At 44.9% G+C, this 16,531-nt stretch overlaps 1 protein-coding gene across 1 annotated transcript in view; it reads right to left on the bottom strand.

Annotated features, from left to right (window-relative positions):
* Nucleotides 1-16,531, bottom strand: part of SYT14 (synaptotagmin 14) — a 486,478-nt gene that overhangs the window by 386,366 nt on the left and 83,581 nt on the right. The window lies entirely within an intron of this gene.

The following is a 16,531-nucleotide window of genomic DNA, read 5'->3' as shown; positions in this document are numbered from 1 at the left end:
AAACATTGTCCTTCCAAAATATTGGGAGTGATATATCACTACATCAACATAGTGAAGGTAAGTGTGAATTGTATGCATAGATTATAATTCTTGACTCCGCATGTACATACCTTAAAGACATATATAGCTGATCAGGCTATATATATACTGAGTTAAGAATAGTAATTCTATACATACCTATATATATATATATATATATACGTAACTTGAAGCTATTGTGGTAGTCAATATTTTGGTCTTGATTTTTTGGCAGGATGACATTAAAAACTCAATGTAATAATACAATAACTTCTACAGCTGTATGTCAAAATATCGAGGGGAAAAATATTGCCCTGACAAAAAAGCATGGCTGGAATATCGACTACCACAACATTGTGAAGGTAAGTATGCATAGCTAAAAATGGATTTACTATTCTTAACTCCACGTGTATGTGCCTTGAAGATATAAAGGTACACATACGTAGAATTAAGAATAGTAAATCTGTACTTACATATTTATATTTTCCTTTGCAGACATTGTGTTAATCGATATATTGCCACAATAATTTGGCAGCATGACATAACTAACTTTAATGTTTTTATTGGGAGCAGTGTGGGAATGCTAGGTGGTAGGAATTAAGTGGATCCCCGCAAATTTTGGAATTTGCCCTCACAGAAATATGAGAGAAAATGTGTGATTTTAGCCTAGGTTTGAGATTTGCATGGCATTCTGGGTATGAAAACCTCATGGGATCCAAACGAGTCACACCTCCCTGGACTCTCCTCGTTGCCTAGTTTTCAGAAATGTCTCGTATGTTTCCGTGAATGACGGGAGTAAAAATACAGCAGCTACCCACATTGCCAAAATGGGTTATTTGAAAGGCAAGCGTTTTGATGTCTCCACTTCGTGTTTTGGGGCCTTTCCTGTTATGGGTGATAGTATACCCATCTAGACAAGTAGGGAATCGTTTTTATCAAGAGAAGTGTGGAAATATAGAATAGTAGAACATTTGTTATTATCAATTGAATTTCTCTCCATTTTTTAATTTTAAATGTAAGCCAGTGTGAAAGAAAGATCACATTTTGCAAAATGCCCTTTGCATCACATTATACTACGGGTACCTCAAATTCAGAGTTGTACAAATAACCTCTCCTCCTAAACTCAGTATCTTGGGTGCATTTCACAAATGCATAGGTTTCCTTCGAACCCATTTTTCATTCTTTAGATTTTAACATCAGAATATGCTGCATTGCATGGTCAGTCTACAGTAGGGTATCATAATATGCTGCAGATCAGTTGATGGTGCTCACTTATTTGATTTTTTCCTACTTATTTTCATTATTTTTTTATTATCTTGATTAGTTTATTTGAGAAAACAATCAACGATCTACACAAATTACCTCTTCCTGAATATTTAATCCAATTTTCAAAAATGTATAGCTTTCCATGGGTTCCACAAAAATAGAAAAAGAGACTACCACTTAGAAAAATGCAGAAACTGTGGTAAAAAATTATTTTCTATTTACAACTCTGCTTGTTCCTGAAAGCTGGGAAAATTGTGATCTTAGCACCATTTGACAATGCCATTTTTAGCAAAAACAGTTAAGCTTTCTCATAGTACAGTTTTTACCCAGTTTTCAAAACAAAAGCTGTTATATTATGGCCATTTCCTCTGCGCCCACCAAAGGAATCCACAAAGTCTTTGTATCTTTAAAATCACCAACATGTGAGCAAAACAGGATGCACATTTGGCCTGGATTTATTTTGTGAAACAAAAGTTATTAAGTGTTAAGTGGAAAGTGCCCCAAACATAAAAAAAGGCTAAGTAACGGGGCCGAAAAAGCTTCAGCAGCTCAAGGGTTAAAAAATCAATATTCTAGTCAAATAATTCTACAGAAGGAAGAAAATTTGATTTTTACATTTCTTCCCAGAAATTATTAATAAGAACTTCTTGCAATTCAGCCGACCCTCCCTCCTTCAAGCATTGAGGACCAGTCCCAATACGACCAAATAGGACATCATGAGTAAATAAAGCTTCTATATTTTTTTTCAAGAAAAAAAACGGCAAGAGTGAAGGCCATACCACTTAAGCAAGCAGTGTAAAGAAACTGGATAAGGCTTCAGACAAATTCAAGTACTGACATTTCCCACTTATGGCAAGCTGTCATTTAAATGTCAAAAAGACTACATTACCTATAAACCTATCTTTTAATATGTGCATATTTAAAGTTAGATGTGTATTTAAAGTAAGAATTGCTGCACTGTGATGAAGAAAAACATGACTGGCTCACATGCAGTAACGCTTGTCAGATGAGTGCTCTGACATGTAGAGTAACCTGCTGGTAACTCAAAAAGGTGGGTGCCCAGAGCCTCATTACGAACCTTAATACTATAGTGCCCCAAGTAACAGGATGTAATATCTTCATCATTACAAGTTGAGGTTTGTCACACAGAGAAAGCAGCCAAAATATTTGTATGACTTATCGGTGATAAACAAGCGAAAATGGTGTGGAAACACGAAATCTATCTAGTTAGCCTTCACAAATCTGGAATCTATTTTATTTGCCAACCCCAAAATTATTAGGATTCCCTATTAATGGTAATTCATATATCCCTATAGTGAACAGGTATAAAATGCAATTTTCACTATGCAGGTAAAGTGACTGTTTCCTATGAAGAGTGAGAATTTTCATTGAAAGTTTATTTATTTTACTAGTTTGACCAATAAAATGCTGAAATTCGATTCAAAGTTACTTTTTAATATTTAGCAAAATTCTAGATTAAAAGTTAAGGTTCATTCATTCATTACTAATCTTTATTCGATCTACTAAAAGTAGATCATAAAAGATACACATATAACAAAGAACAATAAAAACATGATAAAAAATGCTACATGAAAAACATTAAAAAGTATGCTGAAAACATGCAACAGCCATCGGCAATAGGGAACATTCAAAACTTCAACGTGGAGGGTACAAAAGTGCATTAGTCAAATTTCAGAGACATAATGGAGAGCCTAGAACATAAGGTGCAGGTGCACTTGTTATGACTACATTTACAACAGCATGCTCCTCCTCCACTTTCCAAGTGTAAAGCATCTTTACACTTTAAAAATCTGTACCTATGTAACAATGACAATAAGAATCTCCTTATAAATGGTAGGTAGTAATTAGAAAAGAAAACAAAGTGCAATAGGGACTGGCTTGATTGCTCATCGCTTAAGCAAATACCTATGTCTGCAGTGGAGTATTGCCCTAATGGGAAATATAGCAACCAGTGAATCGAGCTCAGCCTTAATGTAGTCAATAGTGGTCCCTCATACACAATCTCAGATGACATGCGAATGATACAATAATCTCTTACCAAAGGTTTTGCCACCTCCTCTGTCTCCCTAGTGACCTGCCTGTGCTAAATAAAACTGTCTTGGACCTGGTGTTTGCCTTTTTTCGTAATAGGTTTGGGATTCTCAAACAAATGCACACAGCCCAGGGCTGAGAGAGATTCTTTAATTAAGCCTGAGCATTGTTCGCGGAGTTCCGGTACATGGAACTCTGCGAAGTGACAAAAAAAAGTCTACCATGTGGAGATCAGCGAGCAGCAGAGTGGGTTACCTTGTGCCATTCGCACTGATTTTTACTGCCATGTGCTTGTCCTGCGCTGTAAAATCATGGCATCCCGCACAGTGCAAGAGAGCGCTGCTTCTTTCTGCCGAACAAGTAAAAGTTCTACTCGAGCAGCAGCTTCCTCGACGCGAACAGAAGGTTTCTCAACGTGAGTGGTAGCGATCATCCATGACCGTCCGCATTGAGAAATCTCACAGGGAAGTGGTCTAGCGTTCGATTTTCCTCAATCGCCAACTTACCGTTGGGGAGCGCGAGCGAGGAAAAAACTCTGCAAGCTCTGCTGAGCACGGAGTGCAAAAAACTCTGCAAATGCCACAAACGGAACGGAGTTCACCGCGCAAGCTTATCTTTAATAAATTTTAACAATGGAATGGTTAGTCCACAGAAGCAAGAAAGGCAGTCTCTACTGACAGCCCGCTTAAGCTCAGCTTCTTTGTTCGCCCACTTCGAGCACCAGTGAACTAAAGGGGCTGCGTTAATGATATGTTGCACGTACTCCATGTTTAATTCCAGGTGCATGGGGAAATGCAGCATCCAGGGGTGAACCCCCAACAACCAATGGCAGAAACTATTCTCCTACACCTGGAGTGCCCCAACATCTCTACAGCCCCAGATACCCATACCACACATTACAGTTGACAAACTTTTCCGGTTTTATATCTCATCTCTAAGATTGGGGCAACCGGTTTTCTGCCAATGCAACTAGCAAGCAAAAAGGTGGTGCCCAATGCTTGACTAAAGCAGGGTGACCAAGAGCACGGATCATCAAAGTCCAGACCAAGGCATGAAAAGAAGCTCACCCTGACCAGTATTCTGCCACCTATGCTTAAGGTACGAGTTTTAGTATTTCTGGGTCCACATACCATTGTAAAGGTTTTTGTGACGTTGGTCTCCAGTTCCAGACCCTTCATAAATGATACAAAACTTGAGATTAAAGTCTTGAGACCATTGGCCATTCTAGTAAGATGGACTGCGTTGCTCGTGTATAGTAGCTCAGCCACACCCTTCTGCCCAACACGCGGTACGTCCACCCTAGCAGATGCTAATGTTCTTTCCAGGTCATTGATATAGAGTAGGAAGAGAATGGGGTCGAGAATGCAACCCTGGCGGACCCATCGGTTAACTTTAAAGAATTGGGAATATTCCCCTGCATCCCCAAATCTTATGGACACCATAAGGTCCTGGTGTAAAAGTCTTTAAAAAGAGACCAACCCGACATCAAGATCCATTGTCTCTAGGATAGCCCACAACTTGGATTTGCTGAAACAGTCGAAGGTGCTCGATAAATCAATGAACGCCAGATCAGCAGAAGAGCCCTTGGTATATTTATATTTAACCTCTATAAGATGAAGTTTAAGGCACTGTTCGATTGTCTCGAACTCCTTCCTAAATCCGTGTTGTACCTGGGAGAGAGCATTGCTCTTTTTTTTCCATGTAAGGAGACATTCCAAGACGTCTATCCCGATGAGTTTAGCCGATGAATCGAGAAGAGATATGGGGCGATAGCACCTTGGGTCATGGATTTAGCCTTTTTTAAAATAGGGACCACTGATGACGTGCGCCATGACAGAGACACCCCAGCACAACATACAGCATTAAAAACACAGGTGAGCACTGAGGTCCAGAACCCTGTGTCCTCCCTAAATAAGTCAAGTGGGACACCATACGGGCACTGTGCCTTCTTACAACAACTATTGAGATTAGCTTTTAGCACCTCTTCCTCCCAGAAAGAAAGATTTGCACAGGAGGAACGAGCCATCTGGTCATTATCTTTCAGCCCTGCATGTGCTGCAAATCTATTATGCAGAGGGAGTAATGGATGCAAGGGGGGTCTGCTAGATTTATTTATAAATTTATTTATAAATTTATAAAGCGCCTGGTGACCCGGAGGCATCCCCGCGCTATAGAGCTGTGATATCCCAAGAGGAGGGGGGACCGGAGGATTATTTGGGGAATAAGAAAGTTTTTAGTTTTTTCCGGAAGAGGGCGTGGCAGGGTTCCAGACGCAAGTGGCGAGGCAGTGCGTTCCAGCCTGAGGAGGCTTTGACCGAAAAGCGACGGCCACCGGTCCGAGCCTTCTTAAATTTAGGGACGATGGCCAAATGCTCGTCGTCCGAGCGCAGTGCCCTAGGGGCTTTGTAGGGGGCGACAAGGTCTTTCAGGGCGGCAGGGCCGGCACCATTAATGAGTTTGTGACTGGTGCACATTGCCTTAAACTCGACTCGTTGGCGGACAGGGAGCCAGTGCAGGGCCTTGAGGGCTGATTTGGCAGAGGCTCTGGGGGGGAGGTCCATTATAATCCTTGCCGCGGCGTTTTGTGCCCGTTGGAGTTTGGCTAAGGTAAACTCCGGTGCACCGAGGTAGACGGCGTTGCTATAGTCGAGTCTGGCTAGGATGAGCCCTTGAACCAGCAGTTTCCTGGATATTGGAGGAAGGAGAGGGAGAATTTTTCGGGTTGACCGCAGGAGGCCAAAGCATGATCCAGCGGTCTTGGTTGCCTGGGTCTTCATGGTGAGGCTTGGTTCCAGCCAAACGCCTAGCGTTTTGACTTCTGACTTTGGAGAGGGTATCTCACCAAAGGTGTCCGGCCACACCGAAGCGGGGATTGATGACCATTTGTTGCCCAGGAGCATAATTTCGGTTTTAGAACCGTTCAATTTAAGGGAAGATTCGCACATCCAGGAGTAGATGTCTTGGAGGCAGTTCCGCAGGCTATCTGGGTGTTTGTCCAGCTGGGAGAGGGAGACGACAAGTTGGGTGTCGTCAGCGTAGTTGACAATTTTGATCCCATAGGGGGTCACGACGTCTTCCAGGGGGGCCATGTAAACATTAAACAGGGTGGGACTAAGCGAGGACCCCTGCGGGACTCCACAAGTCAGTGGAAGGGGGTCTGAGCGAGAGTTGCCGTCCCACACCTGAAATGAACGGCCTGATAGGAAGGAGTTAATCCAGGCGTGTGCTGAGCCCACAATTCCTGCCCTGGCCAGGCGATGTAGAAGGACACGGTGATCCACCGTGTCAAAGGCGGCACTGAGGTCCAGGAGGATCACTGCCACTGATCCTCCTGAATCCAGAATGCGCCTTGATTCCTCAATGACGGAGAGGAGGGCTGTGTCCGTGCCCTGGCCGGGCCTAAAGCCAGTTTGAGATGGGCGCAGGATTTTGTTGGTCTCAAGGAATTGGGAGAGTTGGGAATTAACTAGTTTCTCCGCCATCTTGCTGATGCAGGGAAGGAGTGATATGGGTCTATAGTTAGACATATCGTCAGGATTCAGATGGGGTTTCTTTAGCAGGGCTTTGACAACCGCATTTTTCCAGTTGGGCGGCACTGTGCCTTGGCGCAAGGAGATGTTAATGAGATCCCTGATGGTGGAGGCTATGCTGGGGGCGGCAGCTTTTAATAGTCTGGCCGGGGCTGGGTCAAGAGGAGAGCCGCTTTTCATTTTGGCTAACGTGGCGGAGACCTCAATGAGGGAGGTTGCTCTAAAGGAGGACAGCCGCGGGCTGTTGATCCAGACCTCAGTATCAGTGGAGATGTGGGGGGTGATGCTGGGGAGAGAGTCCAATATTCGCGAGATTTTAGAGTCGAAGAAGGAGGCAAAGTCATTACTTCTGTCTGGGGGGGCATGGGAAACGGTGGGTGCTGATGGAATGTTGAGGAGTTCTTTGACAATCAGGTACGCTTCTTTTGTGGAATTGGTGGCGTTTTGTATTCTGTTGTCATAGAATCCTGCCTTAGCAAGTTTGAGAGCTGATTTGTAGCGTCTAACTGCACTATTGTAGAGGTCTTTGTTACTGTGGAGCCAGTCCTTTCTCCACTGCCTCTCGGCCTTTTTGCACTCTTTGCGTAGATCCCTGAGGTCAGGAGTATACCAGGGGGCCTGGCCTTTTATCCTGTTTTTGATCTCCCGATTTTTTATGGGGATAAGATTATCGAGAGTGGAGGATATCCAGTCTCTGACTTGGGAGTCGGCGGTGGAGGGGTCCTCAGAAAGACTGGGGGTCGAAGCGTCCAGGGCTGTGGACCAATCCTCCACCGAGAGTCTGGCCCACGCTCTGTCTCTGGTGAAGGTGGGGGGTTTTTGAGGCTTTTTGAAAGCTCCAGGGAGATGGGTCGTGACTAGAAAGTGGTCCGTCCACGGGAGGGGTTGGGAGTTAATGAAAAGGAGGGAAGGGATGTTGGAAAACACCGGGTCGAGAAGGTGCCCTTTCGTGTGAGTTGGTTCAGAGTTGGCGAGAAGCAGACCCAAGGCCGCTAGGTCGTCAATAAAGTCGGTTGCCCCAGTGTCAAGGGGATCCTCGAGATGGATGTTTAGGTCGCCTGTTATAAGGAAGTTAGGTGTCAGGTGTGCCGCGGAGGAAACGGTTTCCAGGAGGGCGGCTGTGAAGGGGCCAGAGTGGCCGGGCGGCCGATACACCAGAAGGCCTGACAGGGAGTTCGTCGAAGACAGCTGAATCGTGAAGAGGCAGCTCTCTGAGTCTTGGATCGCGCAGTCTTTGGATCGACAGATAAAGTGGTCCCTGTGGATAATGGCTAAACCACCTCCTCTACCTAGGGGACGGGGTTGAGACATGATGAGGAAGCCCGGGGGGAGAGCTAGGACAACGTCAGCGTTGGAATGCTCCGTAATCCAGGTTTCTGTGAGGAAAAGTATGTCCAGTTTAAGGTCGACAATAAGATGGTTGATAAGCAGGGCATGTTTGGGAAGTGATCTGCAGTTAAGGGTCGAGATTTTAAGGACAGGGGGAGGGACGGGGGGTTTTGGAAGGGAGAGATTGCCTGGTTTGCATTTGTCACAGCGGCGAAAAGGGACAGTGGGGTCGTGTAGTGCCAGACATGAGCTGTTTTTGGTGGGTCTAAGGCTGAGGAGCTCTCTGCGGGAATAGCTTAGCTTAGAGGCGGCTGGGACAGGCATATAGTGTTTAAACGCCGATGGACCACCAGGTCTAAAGGTGGGGGATGCCAAATGCCTTCACCTGACTTAGTTTGACCATTACAGCCCTGGCTCATCCCAGAATTTCGTTCACAACCAGGAGATTTCAGATATTTATATATATAACATCTTCCTTACATTGCTTGGCCATGCCACTAATGCCCCCCACCCGTCTAGCAAGAAGAATCTCTTTAGAGAAATCCCAGTGGCCACACACATTTCTATTCACACTAATGTTCATAAGGCCTCTCATGGATTCCGGACGGTCAACTAGTATATTAGGTGCAGTTGCTATCACAATTACATACGGGCATGATGCTGGAGGAAGGTCGATTACAGGAAGAGGTTCCAAACTCGGATAGCTGCTTTCAACCTGCTTAACAAGAGGAGCTTGATCCTCCTTGCAGTGTGGCACCCTGCTCAAAGCTGATCCTGTAATGGTAGCCGGTGGCTGGCTGTTGACGTCCACTCCATCCCCGAGGTTAGAGGCCTGGCATGAAGTGGTTGGTGGTGCAGTATTGGGTGGAAAGTCATACTCAGCAACTATAGCATGCTGAGATTCCTAAGGGCAAACAGGGGCCCTGTTATCAGCCAGCTTTACCAGTTTGGCTATGATGGAGACAAGACGGTCATAGACTGGGCGTAATTTGGCATCCAACAGACCACTTAAGTGTTTTCTCATACTATCCCAAGAGTCGGCAGGTGGAGTAGGCACTTTTGCAGGCACAGTCTCTGCAACAGTCCTTCTATTGGTGGTATGTTTGACCTTGGGCTCAGCAGATTTCAGGGCTTTTTTACTGCATTTGGTAGTTGGCCCGATATCTAGGTCTGGGTCAGGAGAACAAACAATATGGATAGATGTATTCTCTGTTAGTTCTCTGCCCTCCTCACCCAACAAACCGCTACAAGTAGGCCCCTTGTTAGGAGCACACACATTAACAATCTCCCCCACAGATGGTTTTAACACCATAGCTGGAAGTGCCTCCAAGGACAGAGGCTCAAGGCTGCAAGGAGAAGTATGGGGGAAGGGGTGGGAGTGAATCAAATTCCTCGGAGGTTAGCGAGAGGTGGCACTCTGCCACTTTAATTTCATTGGACACTACGGCCACTGCCGCATCAGACAACTGTCAATGGTGGTGCGTGAGTATAGAGGGGGGCAATGGGAACCACAGAAGCAACCTTCCCATGTTGATGCAAACAATAAAGCCTCAGCAAAAACAGCACCAACACACCAAGGGAAGAGACTTATTAAAATACACATTACCTTGAGTCAGCCTCGAAATGGCATAGAGTGCAGAGTTGAGAGACCAAGAGGGGTGGCCCAGACCAGCCTATGCCAGTCTATGACGAGCTACGACGGGCCCTTCTTGGCCCGGTCTTCACATGGGTGCCTGCCCGGGTCCGTCGTGCGCAGCCAGAGGTGTTGGGCGCTTTTGAGCCCGTTGTCTGCCTGCCACTCCCTCCTCATCCGTGGTGTGCTGGGGCACATAGTCCCACCCCTGCTGGGCCGAAAAACACAGTTAATATGTGGGCAAAGGCAGGCTCCAGACCTACCTGGAAAGCTGTCCCACACCGCAGGAGGTGTCGGGTGCTTTTGAGCACATTGTCAGTCTGCCGGCCCCTCCTCCTCTGTGGTGTGCTGGGGGATGTAGCCTCACCCCAGCTGGGCTGAGAAACACAGCTAAAATGTGGGTAAAAGCAGGCTTGCAGACCTGCCTGGAAATGCACCCTCAACACTTAAGGTTGTCTCTTGCCTTTTTGGACAAAGGCTTCTGGAAACATTTTCAGGCAGGTAAGACATTAGGAGCTACAGAAGTGCAATGGCTGATGGTAGGTATTCTGCAGAGATTGGACCGGGGAATTTCAACAATAAACTAGCCGCTGCAATGGATAAACATAGCACCACACCTTCAGCTCATGAGAACAGTCTTGGATCTAGAACAATCATCAGAAGGTAGAATCCTGGCTGACCTGCCTGTAAAAAAGCCATAGGCTGTAAGTGCTGGCCTAGGGTCAGTTGACTAACCCCTATACTGACTCAGGGACACATAAAGCTAAAAAAGAGCGCCATCATTTGTGGGAGAATCATTTTCGTCTGGGTTCTCTGCCATGCGGTAGAAAGATACCCGTGGGTAGGGTAACGCCATAGGACCGCAGAGGTGGAACAGGAAGCTACTGTTCAGCATCGGAATACCTTATTTTCTCTGCTTTTACCTCCCGCCTTGAGCAAAACAAATGACGGCTCCGGTCTGTGGCTCTGACGACTTGACCTACGACTTCTACCTCGGGATGATCTGAGGTCTGTGCATCTGGTGGTGCCTTAGTTTGGACAACTTTTCCCTCGACTGGTGTGACAGGCAAAGTAGGTGTGTGTGAATTATGTCTCCCCAGCGCTATTTGACCCTCTCAATCTGATATGCTGCTAAACATGGTAAAATGGCAGCTCCATAGTCTTTCCTCAAGCTACCTTGCACTTGGTTTGCTTCACCACAGAGTTCCCGACTGTCACAGCCACTGCCAAAACCGAACTCCCGCAGGATAGGTCTAATAAAGCTGTGCAGTTTTATTCCTGTCATCTTTGAAGTGCAGGCTCTCTCATGAAGGCTATAGAGGCGCTGCTGCTTTCTGCATAAATGCATGCCACAAGTTATCTGCACTTCGTTTTGCTTTGCTCTGCCTATAATCATTCTTTGCAGCTCTGGCAGAGAGAGGTCACTTACGTTGATGCTGTTGAGATTGTCATCAAGAGATATAGCACTCATGTGAGTGTTTTATATGGACTTTCAATGCACTATACATGCCAATCTTGGTGTACCACGATATATGGGCTTTATGCAGAGGAAGTGCAGTATTTCTGTTTAAACATAGCGTACATTTATAGGGTAAACTGCGTGTTCTGCGCACAGAGTGGTCCGATCACAGTTCACGGCTTGGATGCTATCCAGAGAGTGGTGATTATATTGGAGGGATAAGTGGTACATATAAGTACATATAAGTGATATAACTACGGCAACCCACTAGCAGAGCACTTTGCAGGTGCTGCACATAAGAGCAGTGTGGCCAGCATCAAGATCTGTAACAGAGAGTGTAGGCACCTCACGATTCCACCTGGGCCTCAACAATTGGTATACTCGTAGCTGTTCCTCCCAACCGACCTCTGTAAGCTCTGGAACGATAATGGCGGAGAGTGCTAGTGGACATACAAAGGACATGGACTCTAAGGAAACCCTAAAACGCTCAAAGCAATCACCACCAATTTCAGACTCTCCGGTCAAAGGTAGCCCTGATTCCGCCTCCACTTTAGAGGCCATTTTGCTCAAACTCAATACTGTACATGACATCGCCCAAGGCACGAAAACCAACACAGACCTACTTCAGGTAGAAGCGCAGGAATCCGCAAAGATTTTAGAGAGCTTACAATAAGAGTTCCAAATTCAGAAACAAGAATAAGTACAGTGGAAGATTTCACAAACTCCCAAGCTAAACATATTCAGAACCTAGAACGGTCCATTTCCTCCTTAAGAAGACACCTCATGGAACAGGAAGACCGCAACAGAAAAAGTAACCTCAGTATCTTTGGGTTACCAGAGAACATTGACATTTCTGCCCCTTCGGTTGCTGACTTTTTGCTATCCTGGTTCCCAGAAGTGCTTTGAGATTGAAAGAGCCCACAGGGTTCCTGCCTTTTGACCCAAGAGAATGACTACTCCACAGCCCCTGATCTTCAAACCTCTGCACCATCAACACACAGAGCAAATTTTAGCTCACATGAGGAAGATGTGGATGATTCAATGGCAGGGCCACAGAATAAGCATTTTGCAGGACTATGCTAGAGACACTGTGATGAATCGTAAGGGATTTTTTAACCTCAGGTGATGTCTTCTAGACATGGGAATCCCTTTTTCCTTTTCAGGTCCGTCAAAATTCCGGATAACTTTCAGGGGACAAACCACGATTTTTGTGGAATCATCAGACCTAGCAACATTCCTAGATAATCATTCTGAATCGGCAAATGATTCTGAGGTGCGACCTGCCATCCCCAGCACATAACGATGATCATGACCTGTCGGTTTTGGCCTAGGGATCATAGGTCTCTCTCCGGAATCTATCCCCTTACTGCATTTTGGAGTATCATCTCAAAGTTGCCTCGATGTATTTCGGAGGTTTTGCTATTGTTATTTGTTCAATTTATAATCTTTCTTCAAGGGAAAATGCTTTATGTTGTATATCACAGATCTTGGGTTCTAATTATTTTTACATGGGTCGTCATGATCCCGGTTACTTTGGTTTACTCCACTTTTTTCACTCATTGCATGTCTCAGCCTCAGCAGTGCTCATTAACATGGATCTTTGTATGTGTTACATTACCCGGCCTCAGAGCTCTTCCTGAGATATGTTTCTTGCTACAGCTATACACATAGTCAGATGGGTAGCTATACTTGCCCTAATTCTGAACTTCGTATTTCGTATTCTCAAGGATGTTTGAATATCATTGACAATGCAAACGAGTACAGCTGGTTTCATGCTTTATTCCCAAATATGTTTGCTGTTTACGGTTTACTATTTATCCTTATTTCTGCTTAGAGATTTTCATACCCATAGAGTATGATATATGGAAAAATGCCCGGTTCCTCTCAAGGTCAGGCAATATACTACTATGCTTATTATTTACATTTTACTGATTGTCTCTACTGTTGCATAAGGGAACATCCAGAACAACGAGGCCAGAGCCATGGGTTCCGAAAGCCCGCAAGCCGAACAACAACTTGCCCCAACAACGACTTTGCCCTAACCACGCATGTGTGTGGTTAAGCAAAGTGGGATTAGTGTTCAGAATGGGCGGGGACAGAGGAGCGTCGGAAAGCGGACACGGACAGGTAAGTGGGGTTTCAGGGTAGTTTTCAGGATGGGTGGAGGTTCGGGGTAGTTTTCAGGGGTGGGGGTGTTGGCATAATTTTTAAGAGTGGGGGTTTGGGGAACTTTTTAGGGGGGGAGAGTTCGGGGTAATTTTTGAGTGGGGGTTCAAAGTCGTTTTTAGGGGTGGGGTCAGGATAGTTTTTAGGGAGGTGGGTTTTTGGGGTCGTTTTCAGGGGTGGGGGTTATCTGTAGTTTTTAGGGGTTGGGGGCATTGAGGTAGCTTTTAAGGGGGGTTTGGGGTAGTTTTTTATGATTTTTTAGCTTTTAGGGGTGGAGGAGGTCTGGGGTAGTTTTTAGGGGATGTGGGGTTTTGGGGTCGTTTTCAGGGGTGGGGGGTTCTAGGTAGTTTTTAGAGGCTGGGGGGATTGGGGTAGTTTTTAGGGGGTGGGGGTGGGGGTTCAGGGTAGTTTTCAGTGGTGGAAGGGTTTGGGCTAGTTTTAAGGGATGACGGGAGCTCAGGTTAGTTTTAAGGGGTGGTAGGATTTCAGTGTAATTCAGGGGTAGTTTTTATGGGAGGTGGGGGATTAGGGTAGTTTTCAGGGGTGGGGGGTTTGGGGTAGTTTTTGGGGGGTCGGGGTAGTTTTTAGGGTGTGGGGTAGTTTTCAAGGGTGGAGGGGGCTTGTGAAAGTTTTCAGGGGGTGCAGGGTATTTTTTAAAGGGGTTGTTTTTAGAAATCACGGAGGGAGATGGGGCAATTGTTTGGGATTAGGGAGGCGAGGTTGTATTTAGGGCTCAGGGGGAGAGGGAGGGGGAGTGGTAACCTTAGCCATGCATACCCATTTACCATGCATGTCGTTACCACGAAAATTCATAGTAAAGGCATGCGTGGTAAAGCAATTTGTGGTTAAGATGCAATCGTAATAGCGATCTCTTTGTTTAGGTATGCAGGGTATAGGAACCCGTTGTTCCGACATACAGCCTTGCATAAGATATGATAATATCTGGATGGAATGGTGTCCTTCTTTCTTCAAAATGACTATCTGTATTTGTGATATAATTAGGTCTGGACCATTCATGGCTATTGGTTGTTGCATATGGTGTCCTAACAAGATGTATGGCCACCTTGGGGACAGTTGCCTTTCTGCTTTGCACTTCCATTACTCATACGTAGCTTAGAGTTTGGATATCATTCTCATAGACTGTTTTCTCATTAAGTAAAACATTTATGGTAGGTTTCAGCTATACTCTCACAAATGTTTGCCTAGAAACTGACTATGCTAATACCTTACGATGTGCTATTTGCCTTTCGCTTGCATGGATATGATCATATCTGTTTAGCATGTTGGCCGATTATATGCATTTGAGATATAATTCGGTTTGGACCATACTTGGTAATTGGCTGATGTATGCAATGTATGTGATGTTCTAACCAGAGTGTATGACCAGCTTGAGGTTTTGTGCTTATATTATTTTTTTCTGCATTTTGATGTCTCATAAGTGGCTTAAGGTTTGAATATCACTTGCGTTGACTGTTATTTCACTGGAAATCACATTTATGGACAGCTTCCATTATTATTGCTGGTTTCCCTCCTCCCTATGCCAACACAATTTTACTAGATGGTGTTTCTGTGCTGGTCGTGGTAGCCCTTACTGCGCTCCAGCCACGTTTTTCCCCACACAATTTGTCTTTTATAGAAATCCCCTGGTGGGAAGAGGCCCTAATGTCTCTTTGGAATGGCCTAGCATACGTGTGATTTTACACACCTATTTTCTTACCCCTACCCCCTCCTACTTCCTTTTTTGTTTGTTGAGATGTCTGTTTCGCCACAAATGACCCTTTATTCCTTTCCATCTCATACTGAGCCTAATACACAGAACCGCATATCTGTTCCTCACATGGTACACCAATGCCAGACATGAAAGTTGTTTCTCTAAATACCAAGGGGCCGAACCGCCCAGTCAAAAGAGCCAAGATTTTAAACTACTGTTAGGAACTATCTGGCGACTTGGTTCTTCTCCAAGAAACCAGGATAGACTTCAAGGAGGGCTTGTTGATGAGGAGGGGGTGGGTTTCAAACGTAGGGTGCTCTGAAGCTTGCAAAAAAAATTGGGGTTCTTATCCTCATATCTAGGAACACAGGTCTAACCATAGTCGCAGTGGAACATGACGGCTACTTACACAGCTAACTAATGGCGATCAGGATCTATATGTTATGAATGTCTATGCTCTCGATATTGATGACCCAAAACTTTGGTGTTCTATCAACAAAATATTAGCTCATATTCCGCAAAGATCTAAAGTAACAGTTGGGGGAGACTTTAATCTTCCTTTGGACCCCATCATAGATCGAAATTCAGAATTTAAGTATCCCCAAAGCGCATAAACAACTACTTAACCTTTGTGCTTCGCATCAACTGGTGGATGCCTGGAGACTCCGCAATCCTAAGAGTAGTGATTTCACTTTCTTCTCCTCCCCTCACTCTAGCTTCTCCCATATTGACTATCGCCTTGTAGATGCCGCTTTGCTTAAAGACACGGCTAACACAAAAATCCATCCGATAGTTATTTCTGACCATGCTACAGTTTTGATGTCCATTTGTAGCATTGTTGATAAAGGTGGGAGCCGATCTTGGCGCCTTAACACCAAGGTCTTAGAAAATGAAGATGATATCGCTGAGCTTAATAAGGAGATAAGTTTCTTTTTTAATGAGAATGAACACTCACTGAACACTCAGTTAATTCAATGTGCAATGAAGGGGCAGGTCATTAAGAGAATGTCCGGTAAAAATTGTGAAATTATGGCTGCTCTTCAGGCTCTTGGGGACGACATCAAGAAGAAAGAAGCCTTGTTTCCAACACTCTAATAATAAATACCTCTTAAAGGACATAAAACTTTGACTGTCAAATGATTTCAAGGAGTATTTTAATAATACAACTATTAAAATACTCCTTGAAATCATTTGACAGTCAAAGAGCCTATCTTGGTGTTCATGCTCAAAAATCCAGACAACTCTTGCTACGCAATAGAGCTGGTAAACTACTGGCTTCAACCATTAAATATAACAATCTCAACACCCAAATTTCCCACATCAAAAGCAAAGACAGGGCACAAAAAACCAACAACGTAGACATTCTT

The sequence above is a fragment of the Triturus cristatus genome, chromosome 6 (genome assembly GCF_964204655.1).
Source record: "Triturus cristatus chromosome 6, aTriCri1.1, whole genome shotgun sequence".
NCBI lineage: Eukaryota > Metazoa > Chordata > Amphibia > Caudata > Salamandridae > Triturus > Triturus cristatus.
This window is presented reverse-complemented; position numbering and strand designations above follow the sequence as displayed.